Here is a 9,934-nt window from a genome sequence, read left to right as displayed (position 1 = left end):
TAAACTAAGTTTTGAAAAAATGCTTAGCTAGAATAAAAGGTGGATTAAAAAGAAAGTCTATATGTTGATTTGAGATACCTGGCCATTCATTCATTCTGAAGTAAATCTAATTATCTGTATGAATCCACTCTATGTCAGGGTCCTCAATTCCACTCCTAACAGCACCCCATTGGCAGTCTGTAGTGCCTAGCAACATTTGTGATATTCATAAATGGGAGGCATGGAGTCAGGCTACTGGCATATAGTATGTAAGGCAAGGAGTACTGTTAAACATCTTACATTGCACAAGACAGCTCCCATCCACAACAAAGAATGATCTGACCCCAAATGTCAACAGTGTCGAGATTAAGCAACTTTGCTCTAGTCTAACTTTCATTCCCACTGGGGACTGTTTTTGTTCTTGAAATGATTAATCATTTAATAGTGGGCATACATCTTAGGAGTTGGGAACAGTTAGGTTCTAAAATTATCAGTGCCTGCTGAACCAAAGAACATAAATACTACACATATATTCCAGGAAACGGTCAAAAACTACGATATCTTTAAAAAGAAATTTTATGTTTTTCTAATGAATTATCCTACAGCATGTCTATAAAGGGTCCCTCATTAGGGTGTGTTTACTGTGATTAGGCCTTGAATAAGAACTATAAGAATGGTCTACGAAAGGAAGGCAAAACTCACTGGTTACCTAGTGTGGACTAATTAGTTGCTCAGAAAATTTGTATGGGGTCTTTTTTCTAAATACTTCTCAATTTTACTTGATGGAATGAAGTCTACATTGTTTTGCTCTTGTGTGCATGATGCTCTGAATAAATGTACAGTGAACATGATCCAGGCATACAGCTTTTGCTATTCATCATCTAGTCAATTACAGGACAAAGTAATGTCCCACATAACTTCAGCTTTGGAGCATTTAGTATTTACTTAAACTTTGCTCTTTGCTGGGGGCTGGAGAGATGGCTCAGTGGTTAGGAGCACTGACTGTTCTTGCAGAGGACCCGGGTTAGATTCCCAACATCTACATGGTGGCTAAAAACCATCTATAACTTCATCTTCAGGGGATCCAACACCCTCTTCTGACCTCTGTGGGCATTGTACGACACGGGTGTATTTACATAAATGCATGCAGTACATTCATACTCATACACACAAAATAAAAATAATAAGTAAACTTTGCTCTTTCGGCTGGGCATAGTGGTGCACACCTCTAATCCCAGCACTCAGGAAGCAGAACCATCCTGTAAACAAGGTTGAGGCCAGCCTGGTCTACATAGTGAGTTCCAGGCTAGCTGGAGTTACAGGGAGACCCTGTCTCAAAAAACTAAAACAAAAACAAAAACAATTTTCCTCTTTGGAGCAGGAAAAAAGACAGGATTAGGAGCATATGTTAAGTATGAACAAAGTTTGTTTCTAAAATATTTGAACAGATAACGGTACAAATGCCCATCTTGTCACTGGCAGTTGACTATAGAAAAACCTCTTAGTATTTCTTAAGACCTGTTATTTTTACATTAAGTGAAAAGAAAAAGAATGGTTCTTACCTTATAAGGGTCTTATAAGAGTTAAAACAGACAGAGATTATTATAGAGTTACAACACTGGTCACACACAGAGATTCTCTGTGAATTGCCCAAGCCTAAGTGGTACATCCAGGATGCAACCTCTACATCTACAACTCATGGAACATAGAACAGGGATGAAGAGGACACTAATGCATCTTTCAATTCTCATCAATGAAGCTTCCTCATGCAACAGAGGGCCAGGAACACAAAAGATCACAAATGACCAAAACATAGAGAATAAGAGTCTACAGAGTGTGGGTCCTTGGACAGGACTCCTATATTAAAATCAACCCAACCAGGGCTCAGGGACCATTGCAGAAGAGGGGGCAGAAAGATTGTAAGAGCCAGGGAGGAGGTGCATGAGCACACGGGAATTGTCCTATAGGTGCCTGGGGCCCTTGCCATACAAACCAACAGCAATGGTGTCTGCAAGCATAAGACCCATGCAAACTTAGGCAGACAAAAACCCAGCTTAGAACTGTGGAAATGTACAGCAAGCCCCAATCTCAGTTGAAGAATTATTGGCAGCTGATTACTGCTGGGTGAGGAAGAAGAGCTGATCCTCTTGAAGGGAGAGACTCTATATAATCTGACTAAGCCCCGGTGGATGAACTTGCACTAAGGGACATCTGGGGACACTACCTTTACATAATAGACCTTAACACAAATGACAGAATGTATGAACTCCAGTGTGTGGGGGGGGATATGGGATGGTGCCAAAGGGGAAGGGAGAAGGGGGCATAAAGATGATTTTCTTTATGAAATACACAAAAATTCAATAAAAATTAAAAATAAATACATACATAAAATATTAAAAAGAAGAGAAAAGTAATTGCCTATCCTACCCAGCTGGGAACCTTCTGAGCTAGAATAACAACTGTCCTGGCAAGATATGTCCAGTGGTGCAATAGTGGCAGGGATGGTTATCATGGGGGTAATCAATGACTTTCTTATTAGATCCACTTTACAAGATGGAACCTATGCCTGTGATTGCTCTTGGGACCAATAATCTACAGCTAGGCAGGTCACACTCCCTAAGGGAAAACCTACTACTATTATTCAGCTAAATAGACATAGTATTAAATGGACTCCTAAAGACTTATCCTTATACTCATAGATTAGGCATCACTCACTCTCATCAAAAAACTTCTTTTTAGAGAAGATGGCCATTAACACAGAGACCCACAACCAGTCAATGTGCAGAGAATAAGATATGACTTAGTGCTCAGCCCTAAATGGGACACCTATATCATACTCCTCTCCCAAAAGATCAGGGAGTGTTGCAAAACAGGGGCAGATAGCTTGAAAGAGCCAGAGGTGGTGGATGACTGCAAGGAAACAGCTGTGATTGCTTGAGCAGGGTCTCCACAACAGTCAGTAATGGACAAGAGAAGGGCTCATTGGACCCTACCCTTACTGCACTATAAGCTACCAATGAACTGTGGGAGATTGGGAGCCACTATCTTTAACTGTGTACCCACTAAGCTGAAATGGAACATTCCAATACCAAGGTCCCACAGAGAGTCCAGGTCAAAAACAGAGAGATGGAAACAAAATAAAAAGACATGAATATGGGAAAGAGATTAGCATGGATGAATGGTGGTGTGTGTGGGGGGGAATGGGAGCAGCTGGCGACAAGGGCAATCAGAATGTATTTTATACATGTATGAAACTGTGAAAGAACAAATTCAATGAGTAGAAATATATGTGCAATAAAATATCATAGTTGTTTAAATCTAAGAGGACAAAAGATTCTCTGACCTTATAATAGTAATACTCATTGAATGAACCAAGTTTGAACACACAATAAAGACTGCAAGATATTGTTATGCCTGCAGGGGAAAATACATTGTTATTTAAATCAGATTTTAGTCATGATTTTCCTTACATTATTGAATTAATTTTCACTTTTTGAGTCAATTTCATTATTCCATCAAAAATAATTTTAAAACAATGCATAATTTAATGAATTGAGGCTAAAACTTTAAACTTACAATGGATCCACAAATGTTCAGTATAAATACTGTTGAACCATTTATTTTTAAAATGTAAATGATCTTTTTGATCAAAGATAATTCTCCCCCTCCTGAGCACTATGAAAAGGATAATATATTCTTTCTGTATAGTACTGTCTTACATACATTGTGAATTTGTACTTTTAAACTTTTCCTTTAAAGTGGGTGACACCATCAAGCTGTGTTTTAATTTTTCAAATGTGTTCTGTTGGACTAATTTTAGATAGTAAATTCACTATAGTTATGGTAAACTGTCGAAAAATGGAATTCTAAGCTCAAGGTACCTACATAAACACACTCAGTACAGTGGAAAGGAGGTAGACACAGGGCTTTAAGGCTCCATCTTTCTTCCTAAAGGAGGACTTCCTCTGTGAAATACTTCCATTGGCTGAAGGGGGTGTTAGTACATAGTGCTCTCTTGCCCCCTGCTGGCTGGAGTGTGATAAATAAAAATTTCCCTTAACTCTAGGGAAACGAAAGCACAGAAGAAAAAGACAGTACAAAATAGTAAGATGACATATCAGAATAGTAGGAAATTAAAAATGAATTTATAACTGTTCTTATCACTTCTCAAAACTAAAATTTTATTTATGCTTAATTAGGTTTCGTATTAGCTGAAAATCTGATTAATTTTATTAGTTCAAAATAACACTGTCTTAAAGTGTTAATTACAAGACTCTGTCTAGAGCTTTTCTAATAAGATATGTGTCACCTTATAATCACTGCCACATTTTTGGAGCATTTTGTAAGAGTGTGGTATATGAATATGATATTATTTAATGTAATTTTTCTAAGCAATTTAAACTATAATCTTTGTATATTTTTAGCAAAAAAATCCAGACTCTTGAAAATTAAATGATCTACCTTCCAAATGCAGGTGCTTATGTGCTGTTCACATTTCACTGAGGGAAACCAACACTGGTTTATGATAGTTATAAATATATATAATTGGCTTATAAATTCTGTAATAAAAATAATGATAATGGTCCAAGTAACTTAAAATGCATAGAGTGATGAGTCTACCTGGTTTCATTGTAGTGCTGCATGCTGTTATAATATTGGTTACGTTTATAGTAGCCCTGTCATCCACCGCGTGAGATGAAGACTTTGTTATTAAGGCAGACTTGCTGGTTTCTCTAAAACATACTTGAGTAAAACATTTAAAACAAGATTGTCATTGGTTTTACTTTTTAAATGTCTGATATTTTGAATCTGTGATTTTATAATTTAGATACTTTCAGGACTGCAATATATATTGAAATAATCAGGTTTTTATTTCTTAGAGTGAAATCTCTTGGAACACTTACACAATATGGGTTTCATTTCTTTGGAGTGAGATTATATTCTGTGGGCTCTTTGTTCCCAGTCTCCTCTCAGAAGCAGAGTCTAGGGTAACAGGACAGCTTTCTTCCTGGCTTTCCTGACCAAACAACTGCTGATCCTGTCAAAATTTTCTGGACCACACAATACCTTAGAATTTATTCTGTGTATTCCTATCCAAAGCTTTGCAAGAATAAATTTTCATCAAACTAAGCCTCTTGAAGTCTTTGGTATGCTATAAAATGAAAGAAAATGACTCAGAAAATATTACTACAGAAAATGAATGTTTTCCTCCCCAGTCCACAAGTGAAATTAAAACATACTTTTCAGTTTTTATATTTAATGCTCATAAAAACACTAGAAAGATTTTTTTAAGTTTCCATCTTAAGATTTAGAAACAGAGGAAAATGAGATTCAGAGAAGTCGATGACTTGCCCAGGTTCACAGAGGATTGCCTGGCCATAAGGGGAAAGACTCTCTTAACTCCAAGTGTGTGTGTGTGTGTGTGTGTGTGTGTGTGTGTGTGTGTGTGTGTGACTCATATGATCATGACCCATCCTAGTTTTTGAGCATGAAAAATAAAGCTGGAAACACATTGCACTGGATCTTAGACTGATCACGTCCTTTATTGCAAAAGATGTTCACGGTAACACTGATTAAAATGATGTGGAAATCGAAAGGTTAGAAAGGCATGATGTTTTTGGACAAAAAACAAAAGAGGAATTTAACTTTGATGTGTCTTAATGGAATATTACTGTATTTAAAAAGTAATAGTTAAGAATTACTTGATAAGCTCAGAGTTGCTTAGGAGAAAACTAAAAATGAAATTTATATCTTACATGATTAAATGAAAAATATATAAGTTCATAAGTATTGAAAGAAAAGTACCCATAGATGGGCATGGCAGTGTACACCTTCAATCAGCACTTGAGAGGCAGAGGCAGGCGAATTTCTGTGAGTTCAAGGCCAGTTTGCTCTACATAGGGAGTTCCAGGCCAGCTGGGGCTACAGGGAGACTATGTCTCAAAAAGAGTGGTGCAGAGAGTTGTAAAACAATAATATTTGATGATGATATTTTGAATAACAATAGCAATATATGTCTTAGAATATGTGACGATAATTTCTTATGATCTACGTTAACTGAATCAATAAAGCAATGAAAACAATAGTTTTTAAAGTATTTTATAAATGGGATGTGTTAGCACACACCTGAAATAAAAGTAATTGGAAGCCTGAGGCAGAACGATCTTGAGTTAGAGGGCAGCCTGGGCAAATAACTGTCCCAAAACAACAACAAAAATAAAAGTACTGTATATCTTCTATACTATATAAATTAAATAGTAATTTGTAAGTAGTGTATTTTCATTCTATTTAAATTTTGTAACATGTATCACTCTAGAATCATAAAAATAATGAATAGACTAACAGTGATTAGCATTATGTTGAATTAAACTAATAGCAACAGTCATTCTTTTGGTATGGAGAATGCATATTTTTCCTTTAAGTATAAATTTTTGATGTTTATATTTATTTTTACTAAAAAAGATAAAATGAGGGCTTGGGAGATGACTCAGGGGGTGAAGTGCTTGTTGCACAATCATTAGGACTGAGCTTGGATCCCTAGGACCTGTATAAAAGCTGAGTATGCCCATGTGCACCTATCATCCCAGCCTGAGAAGGTGCTGAAGACTGGCAGATGGCAAGGCTCACTAGTGAGCTAGGTTAACAGAAAATGGTGATATTCAGTGAGAGACACTGTCTCAAAATAAAGTGGAGGAACAATTAAGGAAGACATCCAGTGTCAACCTCTGGTGTCCACATGGGCCTCCATATGTGCTCCATGAGCACATATACACATACATGCAGGTATACACACACACACACACACACACACACACACACACACACTCTAAAATAAATGTTGTAAAAATAATGAAAGCTGTTTTCAGCTGTCTGTTTGTTTGGGTCTTGCTCATCTAGGCTGGCCTCAAACTCAATATCCACCTGCCTCAGTTTCCTGAGCAGGTATTGTGGGTGTGCTCCTGCATGCCCAGCTGTTTCTAAGTGTAGAGTAATTTTTTCTATTTTTCAATTTTATGGATTTCTCCAATTAATTTTATTTTGCTTTTCTGTTCTTTACATAGTTTGCAGTTTCTTTTAATAAATAATTTATGTTGATTGGTACAAGGTTTGGTACAGACTATTTTACTTGGTTAATTTCTATAAATATTAAAACGGAAAGCCAGCTTGCCTTCATTATTACTGATGTCATTAAAGAATAAGGAAAAGATTAGAGCAATACACTATTAATTTACAATTCATCAGTTACTGAAAGTGCTAATCTGAAATTTAGCTGTGGTTAAATAACTTGAAAAATAAAAATAAAGCTAATGGGATTTTTTCCCTTTCAGAACGTTTTACTTTTAATCTACACAAGTACTGCATACTTAAAAATATACATTCATGGTATTAAGTCTTGAAAGATAATTCTATTTTTAAAATGAGCATCTGCAATTTGTAGATGCTATTTAAAAAATATTCTGCTAAGGTGAAAGTTACACAACATAGAATACAACATCTTAAAGTGAATGATTTAGTAGTATTTAGTGCACTCACAACTTTAACTAGCAGCAAAACACTTCCTTTGACTGTAGCAAGGACGCATAGGCAATACCCAATTGTTTTTTCACCTTTCCCCATCCCAGAAAATCACTAGCTAGAGGGATCTTTAAAGCATTTCATGGACACCTCAAAACTTCCTACCATCTTCAGTACTCTAGGGATATCTGCTCAGTTATAACTAATGAATACTTTTAAAACTTTTATGTATTATTTTATTGTTTTAATAACTTTAAAAATATTTTTATTTTATTATTTATTTTAAAAACTATTTTATTATTTTTATTTTATGTGTACAAGTGCATTGCCTGCACATATGTGAGTGCACCCATGTCGGACAATGCCACGGAGGTCAGAAGAGGGCTTTGGACCCCCTGGAACTGGTGTTAAGGATGGTTCATAGTGCCATGTGGGTGCTGGAAATTAAACCTGGGTCCTCTGCAAGAGCAGTCAGTGCTCTTAACCGCTGAGCCATCTCTCCAGCCACATGAATACTTTAAAATATTTCATGTATTTATTAAGCAATCTCTTTCAAATTAATATGGCTGTATATTCTAGAAATAGTGGCTAGTTTTGACATGGGCTACCAAAGTTGCCTAGCTAATGGGTGTTTCCTATAAGAACCAGAGAGCAGGATACTAACAAAGTTGATCTCTTCATGATTCCAAAAAGACTTAGATTCTTAATGTTTACAAAGGGAAAATGTGGCATTGTAGAGATGGCTCAGAAGTTAAGAACACTGGCTACTCTTGTACAAGATCTGAATTTGATCTCTAGCACCCACAATAGACAGCTCACAACTACCTGTAACTCCAGTTTCAGGGGACCCCATGCCCTTTTCTGGCCTCTGTGAGCATTAGCATGTATATGGTGCACACACATATATACACACACATATATATATATATGTATATATGTATATAGTGACTCAAACACACATAAAATTAAAAAAAAATATATATATATATGTTTTGTCTTTTTGAGACAGGTTTTTTGACACAAGATCTACCAACATCCCAGGCCTCGAACTCACAAAGATCCTCCTGTCTCTGCCTCCCAAGTGCTGGGATTAAAGGCATGCACCACCACGCCCCGCTAAAAAATTTTTTTAAAGAAAGCAAAAATAGTCTTTTTTAAATCCAAGTCTCTCTTACTTTTTCTATTTTTCTTCATTATAAGGATATGTGCAAGTATTCATTTATATTACCAATATAATTTTGCTTTTGAGTGATTGATGCTTTGAAAAAAATCTATTGATACGGGTTTATTCCTTTTCTATTTCCTTCTATTTGACAAATATTCCTTCTAGCTCTGTATGCCAGAAAGAGCTAAACATTAACTTGTTTTATTTTCAAATAATGTCAGATGTTCATGTATAAAAACTTTTAAATCTCATGCCCAAGAAAATGCTTTGCTCTGAAGGATTCTTTATGCCAATAAGTATATTTTCTTTAGTTTTCACACACCTATAGTAGATGATATTATATATTAGTTCAAAAAGAAAACCTAAAAACCAAAAATCCTTTCTGACCAAAACATTCTTCAGGTGATGGTGTAAATATGTTACTAAAAAATAAAGTATAACAAAATGGTCAGTTTCCTTTATTTTCCTTTTGAAAAAAAACAAAAAAAAAAACAAAAAAAACCCTGACATTTACTAGGAGTTTTATAATGATCCGAAGGACAGGAGGGCTCCGTGCCTCAAACTCAATCTTGTAAGTTGGAGTCAGCTGTTAAGAATTACTGAATTATCCAGGGCTGAATCTGGGGTATGGCTCACATTACACTGTGTTAGATATGAAAAGTCGAACCGAAAAGGGGTGAAAACTTTGCTGTGATTAAAAAGGCCTGTGGGATTGAACTCCTGCATTCCAGAGCATCACATCAAGGGAGATGTTGCAAATTTCCCAGTTCTCCCAACTAACATGCCTGTAAATCGATGAAGTGTTTGTGAAGAAATATCCCAGGATGCCTCTAAAAAGAGTATAAAAAGTTCTTTGTGGTCCTGGGGGAATGAGAATTAAACCCGATGCAGGAAACAAATACCTGACAACATCAAGAATTTAAACACAGCTAGATTTCAACTAGGTCAGAGGATGGTGGACACCGTTGAATCTTTCACTTCTTTTCTCCTTTAATGTCTTTTGAAACAAGATTTATTGATGTTTCAGAACTGATTTCAGTTAACCTTTATTTTGTTTCTTCAGTATTCTAGGTAGTCTGGAATACAGTGGCAATCATCAAAAGCTTCTCTGTGTGAATATTGCATAATTGATTCAGCCTTGCTACTTATATTCCAACAATTTTTCCTTCCATTTCACATTTATTCTTCTCTGAACCCATTCTTCTTCATAAAAGCAAATGACAGCTAATTAAACACAATCAATCAGTAGATAATTTAGGATATGTGGGCATTGTC

This window comes from Nannospalax galili, unplaced genomic scaffold, assembly GCF_000622305.1.
Source record: "Nannospalax galili isolate Female #2095 unplaced genomic scaffold, S.galili_v1.0 scaffold705, whole genome shotgun sequence".
Classification (NCBI taxonomy): domain Eukaryota; kingdom Metazoa; phylum Chordata; class Mammalia; order Rodentia; family Spalacidae; genus Nannospalax; species Nannospalax galili.
The sequence above is the reverse complement of the archived record's forward strand: the minus strand, read 5'-3'. Positions refer to the sequence as shown.